At 41.1% G+C, this 11,578-nt stretch overlaps 1 protein-coding gene across 4 annotated transcripts in view; it reads left to right on the top strand.

The window, feature by feature from the left end:
- The first annotated feature begins 8,219 nt into the window (after positions 1-8,219).
- The window catches only part of LOC311243566 (neural cell adhesion molecule L1-like protein), a 222,594-nt gene continuing 219,235 nt past the window's right edge, over positions 8,220-11,578 (top strand). For all 4 annotated transcript variants that reach the window (XM_084332833.1, XM_084332831.1, XM_084332829.1 and 1 more), the window contains exon 1: positions 8,220-8,341. The gene's annotated coding sequence lies outside the window, so the exon portion shown is untranslated. The remainder of the gene's footprint in view (positions 8,342-11,578) is intronic.

Genomic DNA, 11,578 nt, shown 5'->3' with positions numbered 1-11,578 from the left:
GGCAGTTCTCCTATTTATTAAATGGACATGTGGAAATTTGATGAGTCATAATTCTATAGAAATATTGTTGACATTCAGACCTACAGTTCTACTTTTATGTCTGTGTGATGATGTCAGAAGGATGGGGACCTCTTTGAATATGTCCATTTTTCTTTTTTGGTACTGGTGACCACTCCCTTACAAAAGAGGGTTGTGGTAGTTTGATGGTAATTTCAGTTTTGCCATGGTACCAGCCATTGTTTAAATAATTTATCATGATACTGTCATAGTTGACGGGGGGCTGTCAACGTGGCACAGAGTTCAGAGAGATGACAGCTGATATGAGGGAAAGAAGCTGTTCCTGAGTCTGCTTGACTTGGAGCAGAGGTTCCTGTAGCGTCTCCTGGAAGGGAGGAGGGCAAACAGTCCATGGTTGGGTCCTTGGTCCTTGACAATACTGCATGCCTTCCTCAGACACCGTTTGTGATGGATAGACTCAATAGTAGGGAGTGATGTACCGGTGATGCATTGGGCGGTTTTTGCACTTAATTAATACAAATATAATCCAATTTAAACCATAATGCCAATGGTAATATTGTGGTATTTCCATCATTCTTTGGTCCTACATTTTTGGAAATACCGCAATACTTTTTTCATAAGGGCTAGGTTCATCACAGCCCCATAATTGTTGATATACATACATGATTTACAAGTCCAGATGGATTTGATTTCAAGACCATACTGTATTATGGTAAGTAGGTTTTAGGTCTTTGACTAAAAAGGGTGCTTGGATAGGACATACAGAAGTACTTCAAGTCATAAATTTCAGCCTTGTCATCTGAAATAATTCTAACCAGATGGCTGAATATACACTTGGCAAGTGTCTCTGAGAGCCTTCAAGCCATAGTCGACGATCACTATTTAAGTTCAAGATACCTTCTGCACACGGCCTATACTGTATATACTGTATCACCTTATATAGCTCTTCATCAACCACCAACAACACGTGAACACGTCTGTGCTATAGAAGCTAGAACTGTATTCATCATCAGAAGAACTCATCTACAGTACACTGTTTTAACATTTTTCCATTTTTGGGTGTCAGGTGAAATTAATCTGCAGGTACCAAACCGTTCCTATCTTTGCTTTCTTTCTTTCTTTAAAGGAGAAGGTACAAAATAATTGCTTTCTTTTTTTAAGGAGAAGGTACCAAAATCGTTGCTTTCTATTTTTAAGAAGGTACAAAATAATAGCTTTCTTTATTTAAGAAGAAGGTACAAAATCATTGCTTTCTTTTTTTAAGGAAAAGTGACTAAATTCATTGCTTTCTTTTTTAAGGTGAAGGTACCAAATCGTTGCTTTCTTTTTTTAAGGAGAAGGCAAATAACTTTATTTTTTTATGGAGAAGGTACAAAATCACTTCCTTTTTAATGGAGAAGGTACCAAATCATTGCTGAAGGTACTACTGTAGGTAGGGGGTCCTACTAATCACCACAAAGTACCAGAAAATACCCCAAAGTACCACAAAATACCCCAAAGTATACCCCAAAATATATCCCAAATTACCCCAAAATACCCAGAAGTACCCCAAAGTATACCCCAAAATACAAAGTACCCCAAAATACCCCAAAGTACCCTAAAATACCCCAAAATACCCCAAAGTACCCCAAAATAGGTGCTAGCCTGCTCATTGGGAGCAATTTGGGGTTCAGTGTCTTGCCCAAGGACACTTCGGCATGTGAACAGAAGGAGCTGGGATTCAAACCAATGACCAAACCATTGACCATATGATAATTAGTTGACCTGCTCTACCTCTGAGCCAGTATTTTGTGGTACATTAATACTTTGGAGAACTTTGAGGTTCTTTGGGGTATTTCGTGATACTTTTCGTATTTTAGGGTATACTTTGCGGTATTTTGGGGTATACTTTGGGATATTTTGGGGTACTTTGGGGTATTTTGGGGTATTTTAGGGTACTTTGGGGTATTTTGGGGTATACTTTGGGGTATTTTGGGGTACTTTGGCGGTACTTTGGGGTACTTTGGGGTATTTTCTGGTACTTTGGGATATTTTGGGGTATACTTTGAGGTACTTTGGGGTACTTTGTGGTATTTTGGGGTATTTTAGGGTACTTTGGGGTATACTTTGGGGTATTTTGGGGTACTTTGGGCTACTTTGGGGTATTTTAGGGTACTTTAGGGTACTTTGGGGTATTTTGGGGTACTTTGGGGTATACTTTGGGGGTATTTTGGGGTATACTTTGGGGTATTTTGGGGTACTTTAGGGTATTTTCTGGTACTTTGTGGTGATTAGTAGGACCCTAGGTGGGTACTAAATACTTTTTTGGTTTTAGTTTCTTTCTTACAACCCCAGGACCATATAGTGCACCTAGGAAGGTTACGAGCGTAAACACAGTACTGTAATTTTTTATACTTAAGTAGATCCAGTACCAAATGGGATTACCAACTCAGGGAATTTACAGCTAGCATTGTGACTGCAGCGTACATATGCGTACCTCCTGATGCGAATGCTATGTTAGCAATGAAGGAACTTTATACGGACATAAGCAAACAACAGAACGCACACCTATACCTCTGTGTCACCACCCTTAAACAGATCACTACATTCCCAAATCAGAAGCTGTGGATGAACGAAGAGGTCCGTTCACTACTAAAAGCATGTGACACTGCTTTTAGATCTGGTGATCTAAAAATGCAGGCATACTGTTCAGTCATGGTTAACATGAATAGGGGAATCAAGCGTGCCAAGCATAGCCACAAGCTAAGTGTTGATGAGCACTTCAACAACTCCGACCCCCGGCACATGTGGCAGGGCATCCAGGCCATCACTGATTACAAACCCACCAACAACTCTCCCCCAACCATTGACCCCTCCCTCCCTGATGAGCTCAATCACTTTTATGCCCGATTTGACAGAGACAACCAGGAGGCACCCACCAAGGCTGCCCTCCCTGCCAACCTCCAACCCCTCACTCTCTCCCCCAATGACGTGTGTACGGCACTGAGCAGGACTAATGCACGTAAGGCAGCTGGCCCTGATGGCATCCCCGGCCGAGTGCACAGGAACTGTGCTGAGCAGCTGTCTGGGGTCTTAACTGACATCTTCAACCTGACACTAGGCCAGGCAGTTGTCCCATCGTGCTTTAAAACCACCTCCATCGTGCCAGTGCCGAAACATTCCTCTGCCTCCAGCCTTAATTACTTCCGCCCTGTTGCACTCACCCCCATTATCATAAAGGGCTTTGAAAGGCTCTCTCCCACCTGGATGAGAGCAATACCCATGTGAGAATGCTGTTCATCGACTTCAGCTCAGCATTAAACACCATCATCCCCTCCAAACTCATCTCCCAACTTGGTGACCTTGTTGAAACCAAGGAACTTGACATCAACCCCTCTGTCTGCAACTGGATACTTGACTTCCTAATGAACAGACCTCAGTTTGTTAGGATAGACAATCTCACCTCCTCCACCCTCACCCTGAACACCGGTGTCCCGCAAGGCTGCGTGCTGAGCCCCCTCCTCTACTCCCTCTTCAGCTACGACTGCACTCCTATACATGGCACAAACACTATTATTAAGTTTGCAGACGACATCAAAAACAACGATGAGTCGGTCTATAGGGAGGAGGTCCAGAACCTGGTGGCGTGGTGCGCCTTACGTTGCCACATGCGCCGGGGGTCGGAGTTGTTGAAGTGCTTAGCTTGTTGCCGTACTTGGCACGCTTGATTCCCCTATTCATGTTAACCATGACTGAACAGTATGCCTGCATTTTTAGATCACCAGATCTAAAAGCAGTGTCACATGCTTTTAGTAGTGAACGGACCTCTTCGTTCATCCACAGCTTCTGATTTGGGAATGTAGTGATCTGTTTAAGGGTGGTGACACAGAGGTATAGGTTAGCGCCATGCATGCAGCCATAGCAGACTATTTGATTCCTTGACTAGGAAAACCTATATTGCGACCGTTTTGTGTGTGCAGTGAAAACTGAAAGTGCTTTGCATCCTAGTCATTCATTTACATGGTAAAGTAACGTTAGCCGCTAGCTAGCTAAATAGCCATGCTCATTGCAGAGAGAGACAGAGAGAGAACACTGAGCTGGCCTTTATTTATACAGGTAGGTTATTGCTAACAAATTCTCTTTTGTAATAACGACCTGTTGAATGCAACTACAGTTCAATAGATTAAATTCGTTCTCAAATACATTATTGTATAGTTCATAAATTTTTTACAGTTTTTGTATTTTTCTGACATGGGGGCTCAACAATAAATGATAAATGACAATCAGAAATGTCAAGTTGCATGTTGTTATTCTAACCAGCTTAGTTCTGTTGCATTTCCAATGTATTTATTTAAATTATAAATGTATAAGGAATCGATAAGGGAATCGATAAAGAATCGAATCGATAAGCAGAATCGACAATGGAATCGTATCGATAAAATCTTATCAATTCCCATCCCTACACCTGTCTGTATTTACCTGCTCATTTGTATATCTGTAGATAGTATATCGATATCTGTACATATCCTACTCTTACTAGTTACGCTGCTGGACAGTACGACTACTACCATATTGTCTTTACACCTGTATCACTGTATATATTATACTACAACTCTGTACATTCATCTGATTAGTAGTAATAATTTGTATATTTTGTACACATTGGCGACCACGGTTTGCAGTGTAATATGGTTCTGGACGACCAGGGTTTGTCAACAAACCGATGTACTTTCTAACCGCTATATATATACTTTATAGTATTGCTATCTGTCCATTCCCATTGTCACTTGAGTGCATAAACCGTGCCTTCATAATGGCTTAAAGAAAATAAAAATCCATCGGTTGGTTGTCATTTTATAGCGTTGTGAGTATAAGCTTTATAGCAGTTTTCGTCTCGTCTTTTTTCTGGGAAGCTAGATATGAGGCTAAAGGCTAGTCACGTTATATCAAACGCCATTTCTGTTGTATATATACGAATGAAATAAAACAAACTGCTTAGCATCCGGACCAGGGGCGGATTTAGGATTGTAGGAGATCCGGGGCTTAGCCCAGATGGGACCCCCCCCCCCTTTTTTTTGTTTTTCTTTTTTTTTATTAAAAAAAAAAAAAATTTGGCAGGCAAGGGGTGGTTTGTAGGGGGTCAGGCACAACCCCCTCCACGACAGATTTTTTTTGAATTTAATGAACCTGTACGTGCAATTTCCTGCAATATAGAGCCTTCAATCTTGACCAATAAAGCTGCTCTTTTCACTATAAAACTCAGTTAACCATAAGGTAGTTATGGTTAGATTTATATATTGGGGGGGGATATATCATATTTTTCATATAATCAAAAAGTGGTGGAGCAAGATCATACCTTTGCTCCCCCAAGTTCAATAGTGGGAGAGCAGAGATGCTCCGAATGCTCTTATGGCCAGGCGTCTATGATTCACTGATACAAAGTAAAATATTGCAGTGCAATAAAATTGTTAGTAAAATAGAATAAAATAATGCAATAGTGCATTGCAATAAAATAGTTATCATCGTATTTTTTCGGGAGGCCGGTAAGGAGTGCATTACAGTAGTCGAGTTGGCTTGAAATAAAGGCATGGATCTGGTTTTCAGCGTCCTTTTGATTTATAAATGGCCGTACTTTAGCTATGTTTCTAAGGTGGAAGAATTAAGTTTTTGTCAACTTGTTGATTGTGATTTAAAGCTTAGGTCTGAGTCTACCATAACACCAAGACTTAACTCACTCAAATACAGTTAGCAGCTGGATAGACTACAGATGGAAATTAGCTTCTGCTAAATCTGGTGAAACATATTTTCATGTAACAATGATGAATTGTATAAATTTTTTTTTTTTTTTTTTAAATAGATTCGGGGCTTTTCAGAATACATCCGGGGCTTGAGCCCAGGTAGCCACCCCCTAGCTCCGCCCCTGATCCGGACTATTACAGAGCATCTATGGATGAAATGGGGGCGGCGGGGGACGCCGATTAATATTATTGATTAGCAATACAGTGTGCGTTCAAGTAGCCACATTCAACTGATCGATCGCTTGCGTGTTACAACAATGTCCAATCCGGTTGTAATTTGGGTGAATAGTATCCTACCGTCAGCCCATGTGATCGCCGGCAGCATTTCGTCATTATTCATCTGAATCTGGTAGATCGATATGTCCATTGGCTGATCATAAATCCCATTATTCCAGGCTGAAATCTGCGTTCGGTAACGTGATCAAAGATGGAGGATTTTCGGCTGGGATCCAGGCTCATATGAAACGCCCCTAGACAATAAAAAAATCCGGCCTCAATGATACTGCAGTGGAGCGATGGCGCCCCTAAGAGGATCTGGCCGGTATTGCATGTTTCGGAAATCAAATATGCGGGTAGATCCTGCAAGTCGATCGGGGATGTTAATACCGCTATTAATATGGAATAAAACAATAACAACTGGCCACGAGTTAACTCGTGGCTCTGGTCCTCAACGGGTGGAATCGAAAACACGAGTTAACTCGTGGTTGGGCGGCAAAGTGTTAATCACCTGTACATTGTATATTGCTGTTGCACTTTACTGCTACATTTGCACTCTGATTGGATGCCAAACTTTATTTCGTTGTACTGTACTTGTGCTGTATAATGAGTAATGACAATACATTTCAGTCTAAATCTAAATCTAAATACCTTTCTACTTTTACTTAAAGGTAGAATCTATAATGTTGTCAAACAGCGATCTCTATGCAAAAGAGTTTACATTTTCTTTGTTTTGGTGTATCAGAAAACGTGAATGGTGTTTAGAACAAGACACATGTGATTGTGGTTATATTCAGGTTTATACTCAATGTCAACATGCTTGCACAATTGAACTCATCTCTTTTTTTTGTATAAAATGTTATTTTCACTTTTTTTTTAAAACAACAAACACTACATTGACAATAACAACAATAATGACAAGACAACAAAAATAACAAACAGACCCAAAAAAACAAATACAAAATATACCCAGACGGCAGACCCCTCTTCACTATTCTATCACCTAACCCCCCCCCCCCCCCCCCTTCAAATCCATTATTGTTAGCCTCATATGACAACTGTAAGACAACTGCAAGACTACAGTTTTGGCTATATAATAAAAATTGTAATCAACAATGTACTCCATTGGAATACTTCAACTCAGTGACATATCATTTGATTAGGCAACTTTAAGTTACTTTCTGATTGTTTTGTCTAAAAAATAAATAGGATGTGCACTGAAACAATTTATTCTAATTTGAATAGTCTTAGCGTAATCTACAACCAGTAGCCTTTATTGTATTTTTCTCTTCAAGCAGGCTTTTGAGTAATCCAAAACATAATCACATTTCTTCAGAAGTATCCATATTCTGATTGCTGTTTTTATTGTATTTGTTTATTTATTTGTTTTTGACAGTAATTGTAATGGGCTACATTTACTATGATTTTGTAATCACATTATTATAATCCCATTAAATGTTACTTCCTCGGTTCCTCCCCAGGGTTTGCAACGAACAAGGCTGAGTTACATCCAGGCTGACACAGAAAGGGAAATATCTCATTCTAGTCCATTCAGTCTTGTCTATGGAATTTCATGTAAAATCATTCAAAACCCATGGCCCTCTCAGTCTCAAGTATGAAAAGTCAGTGTTCTTTGCAAAATGTCATCAGCCAATTATTCACTGTCAATTGGCACAAACCAGCTACAGTGTTTGAAGAGGCGATGAGTTGAGGGAATGTCCAGCACCTGGTTCATCGTCTTTAGATATTCGGAAAGGGCAATTACATGCGTGAATGGACACTGATTGTCTTTAATAATAGCCAATAACAAATGTAATTGCGATTCATGATGACGCTGTGCTGTTTTATTGAATATCCAGCAGTCTTACACCATGTAGACTTGTGGGTGAAAAACGGATAAACTCCTTTGTCAGATTCATACCGCACGCACGCACACACACGCACACACACACACGCACACACACACATTTTTGAATTTGACATATGAACGCGCGCACATTCACACACACACGCACACGCACACACACACGCCCAAACGTTTCCAGGTGATTCTTGGCACATCATGATAATAATATCTAGTTGAATGAACAACATGGGAGCATGCTGCGGCATATGACAGAAAAATACTTGGAAATGTTATCTTCAAAGTCCGTGCACGTGCTGTGCGCTCTCTTGACGAGCCGCGCGGCATGTTTCCAAAATAGAGAGACTCCGCGAACACGACCTTCGACAGCAGCGCAGTTGTTCACCGCGCAGTGTTGGCCGTCAGTCAAAAGCTTCACTTGTACGGTGGGACGCTGAGGCACATGGCTGGATATTTATCTTTAAAAGTAAGTCTAACTTTATTCAATTGCTCTAAACTATTCACCGAAGTATGATGCTTCGGGTCATACCGTCTCCTTGTATGCGTTCATCTAATAACAGCAGCACTTCCCGGCTTTTCACATAGTTAGTAGCAAACTTCTCATAAGCAGACTCAACTTGCATTTTGCCCAAAATACACTTTGCATGCCATGTGGATATAAGCTCCATTTATCAAGAACTAAATACTTTTATGTCACTTTTAGGCAGGTCTGTACATGTGTTCTGTAAACTTTGTTAGGGTGTCACTTAATTCTAGCATTTAATGGGATCGCAGCAGTGATGAAAAAAGAAGACATTTAGGTAGTAATAAGTAACCATTCAGATTTAGTGTACAAGTACTTTAAGTTACTATTGTCTATTTTAGGCAACGTTGTACTTTTACACACAATTTCAAAGGATCCAATCATTTTCAAACTGAATCCAATTCCACCCGTTGCTATACTTTGAAGATAACGATTTCACATAGAAAAAATGGCAACAATTGATGAAGATATATCATGTACTTTGAAATTGTAAGCCTGGCAACTTTAAGAGAGCATAATGAGAACCTCCATAACTGGACCAAACACCACTATATGCAACCGTTAGAGGCCAACGGACTGAGGACCGAATGCACCCAAGCACTGAGTGTCAGAATGTGTACTTTTACTTCTGATAGGCACTTACATTCAATCACAAATACCAACTATTATCATTTTGAATGGGGAACTTTTTAAATTGTATCTGAGTATTTCTACTTTTAGGAACTGTGTACTTATTCCACAGCTGGATCTCTCAACATCTGTCAGAGCTTTCAAAAGTGCATAGCCCATATCAAACCATCAACATGATCATATACTGTAACACGTTTTGCATTTATCTCCCATTACTTAAACCACTTTTAGTTTCTGTACATTTGTATGTCGATTACTGTGTGCATAAGGCTTCATTGCAACGCATGTCAACCACACACACACACACGCACACACACACACACACACACACACACACACACACACACACACACACACACACACACACACACACACACACACACACACAGAGTGATAGTTATAGGCTGCATTTGAGGGCAAGTGAAAACACCCTCATGTAGTCTAAATATTGAATAAGCAAGTGCCACTCCCAAGTGACGGTTAAACCAGCTATTTTAGCTTTTGGTTTAATTAATTCAAAGATTAATTAAAACAAGGTAGTTCATAAGAGGGTTTGTATCAACAATTGAAGTGCTGCTTTGTTATTGCAATGGCGATATTATAAAGAGGTAACAGGCACACTGGCAATCTAGGGAAGGTTTACCAGCATGTTACAGTGAAGGTAACGATCTGAGAAGGTTTACCAGCATGTTACAGTGAAGGTAACGATCTGAGAAGGTTTACCAGCATGTTACAGTGAAGGTAACGATCTGAGAAGGTTTACCAGCATGTTACAGTGAAGGTAACGATCTGAGAAGGTTTACCAGCATGTTACAGTGAAGGTAACAATCTGAGAAGGTTTACCAGCATGTTACAGTGAAGGTAACAATCTGAGAAGGTTTACCAGCATGTTACAGTGAAGGTAACAAAAATCTATGGGTTGTTGGTCGGATTTGCAATCTGTGTTGAAAGCACTGTTGAGGGGGGCATGTTAAGGCGAATGGGATGTGTTACTGTACATGTGTGTGTATATGGATTTAGTAGGCTGAAAGAGTAGGTGTTGTTAGATCAAAGTGGGACAATTATGTGGAGCCCTTGTTGTGTTGTGTGCAGATTAACGTGCCTAAGCAAGATGTGCAGAAGTGCTTATCTCGCATTGATGGCACCATGTTTGTATAATTTAACTCAGTGTGGGCTCTAGGCTGCTAGCATACCATACCTGAGGTGGATGGGGCAACAGGAAGATTGATGATGATGATGATGATGATGATGATCATCATCTATTTCTAGGCAGTTGAAAACTGTGCATTCTCCATATGTGACGCAATTTCGCTAGATCTTTAGAAAAATTGCTTGTGTTTCCGCCCTTCCATGTGAAATACTTGCTGAACTTGAGGCAAGAGCATATCAGCATTGACCCTCACCCTAGTGACCTTTGAGTATTTAGTTATCTCCACCATTGTCACTAAGGGTGTGTTCACATCTGATAGTCCGGACTTTCTGGTGGACCAAATGTGAAAATGATACATTGTTTGATTTTGGTCTGCGTTCACACTACCCTGTTTGGTGCGGATCTAATTTGTAAACAAAGGACATGCTGTCGCCAAGTCGTTCATCTATTGGACTAGCACTCACAAACGTAAACAGTTGCCGATAGATAGATAGATAGAGAGAGAGAGATAGATAGAGAGAGAGAGAGAGAGACTGTCGCGCACGGCGCCAGTCTAGAGAGACAGAGAGAGGAAGAGAGAGACTGTCCTCGCGCGTCGCCAGTCTAGAGAGACAGAGAGAGGAAGAGAGACTGTCCGCGCGCGGCGCCAGTCTAGAGAGACAGAGAGAGGAAGAGAGAGAGAGGCAGAGAGAGAGAGAGAGAGAGAGAGAGAGAGAGAGAGGAAGAGGGAGACTGTCCGCGCGCCTGTCATTCATTTGAGTTGGGTCGCGCGCAAGCTGTCACTTGGCGCTGTCAAGTTGGGTCGCGCGACCGCCGCCACTAGGCACCTGTCACTCATTTGCTCTAGATTAGATACTATATAAAGTTTGTTTTGCGTTCACACCAACAGCAAACGAACTAGGGATGCACGATAATTATCGGGCCGATAATTATCGGGCCGATATCAGCAATTATGACGTCATCCCGATAAACTCGATAACGTTATTGATAGCTCCGATAACATATAATACATTTTTTGGTTAAAAGAAATCCGGTGTGGGTGGATTTGGATGAAGGGCGCTTGTTTTTATTATAGCCTCCTCCCGTTTTGCCAGTACTGTGGTAAAACTGATAGCGTGTGGTTTAGGAACAGGGAGTTTTTCACAAATCCAGCGCTCCCCTTCTTGTCTGTGACGTAGTCACGTTACATTCGGAGACAGACAGTCGATCTGCCAATTACGCCCCTCCGCTTGCACCCACCTCTTCTTCTTACCACCAATCAGAAGCTCTCGTTCGTTTATTTACCTCCGGATTGTCGGCCATTATTCTACTCGGAGCTATAACGTTAGCTGCTCCCCGCCAGCCACATTGACAAGTACCAGCGCTTATACATTACTGGCAAATGTCTTGTTGCACTTGTG

The sequence above is a fragment of the Notolepis coatsorum genome, assembly GCF_963971535.1.
Source record: "Notolepis coatsorum genome assembly, chromosome: 17".
In the NCBI taxonomy this organism is placed as follows: Eukaryota; Metazoa; Chordata; class Actinopteri; order Aulopiformes; family Paralepididae; genus Notolepis; species Notolepis coatsorum.
This window is presented reverse-complemented; position numbering and strand designations above follow the sequence as displayed.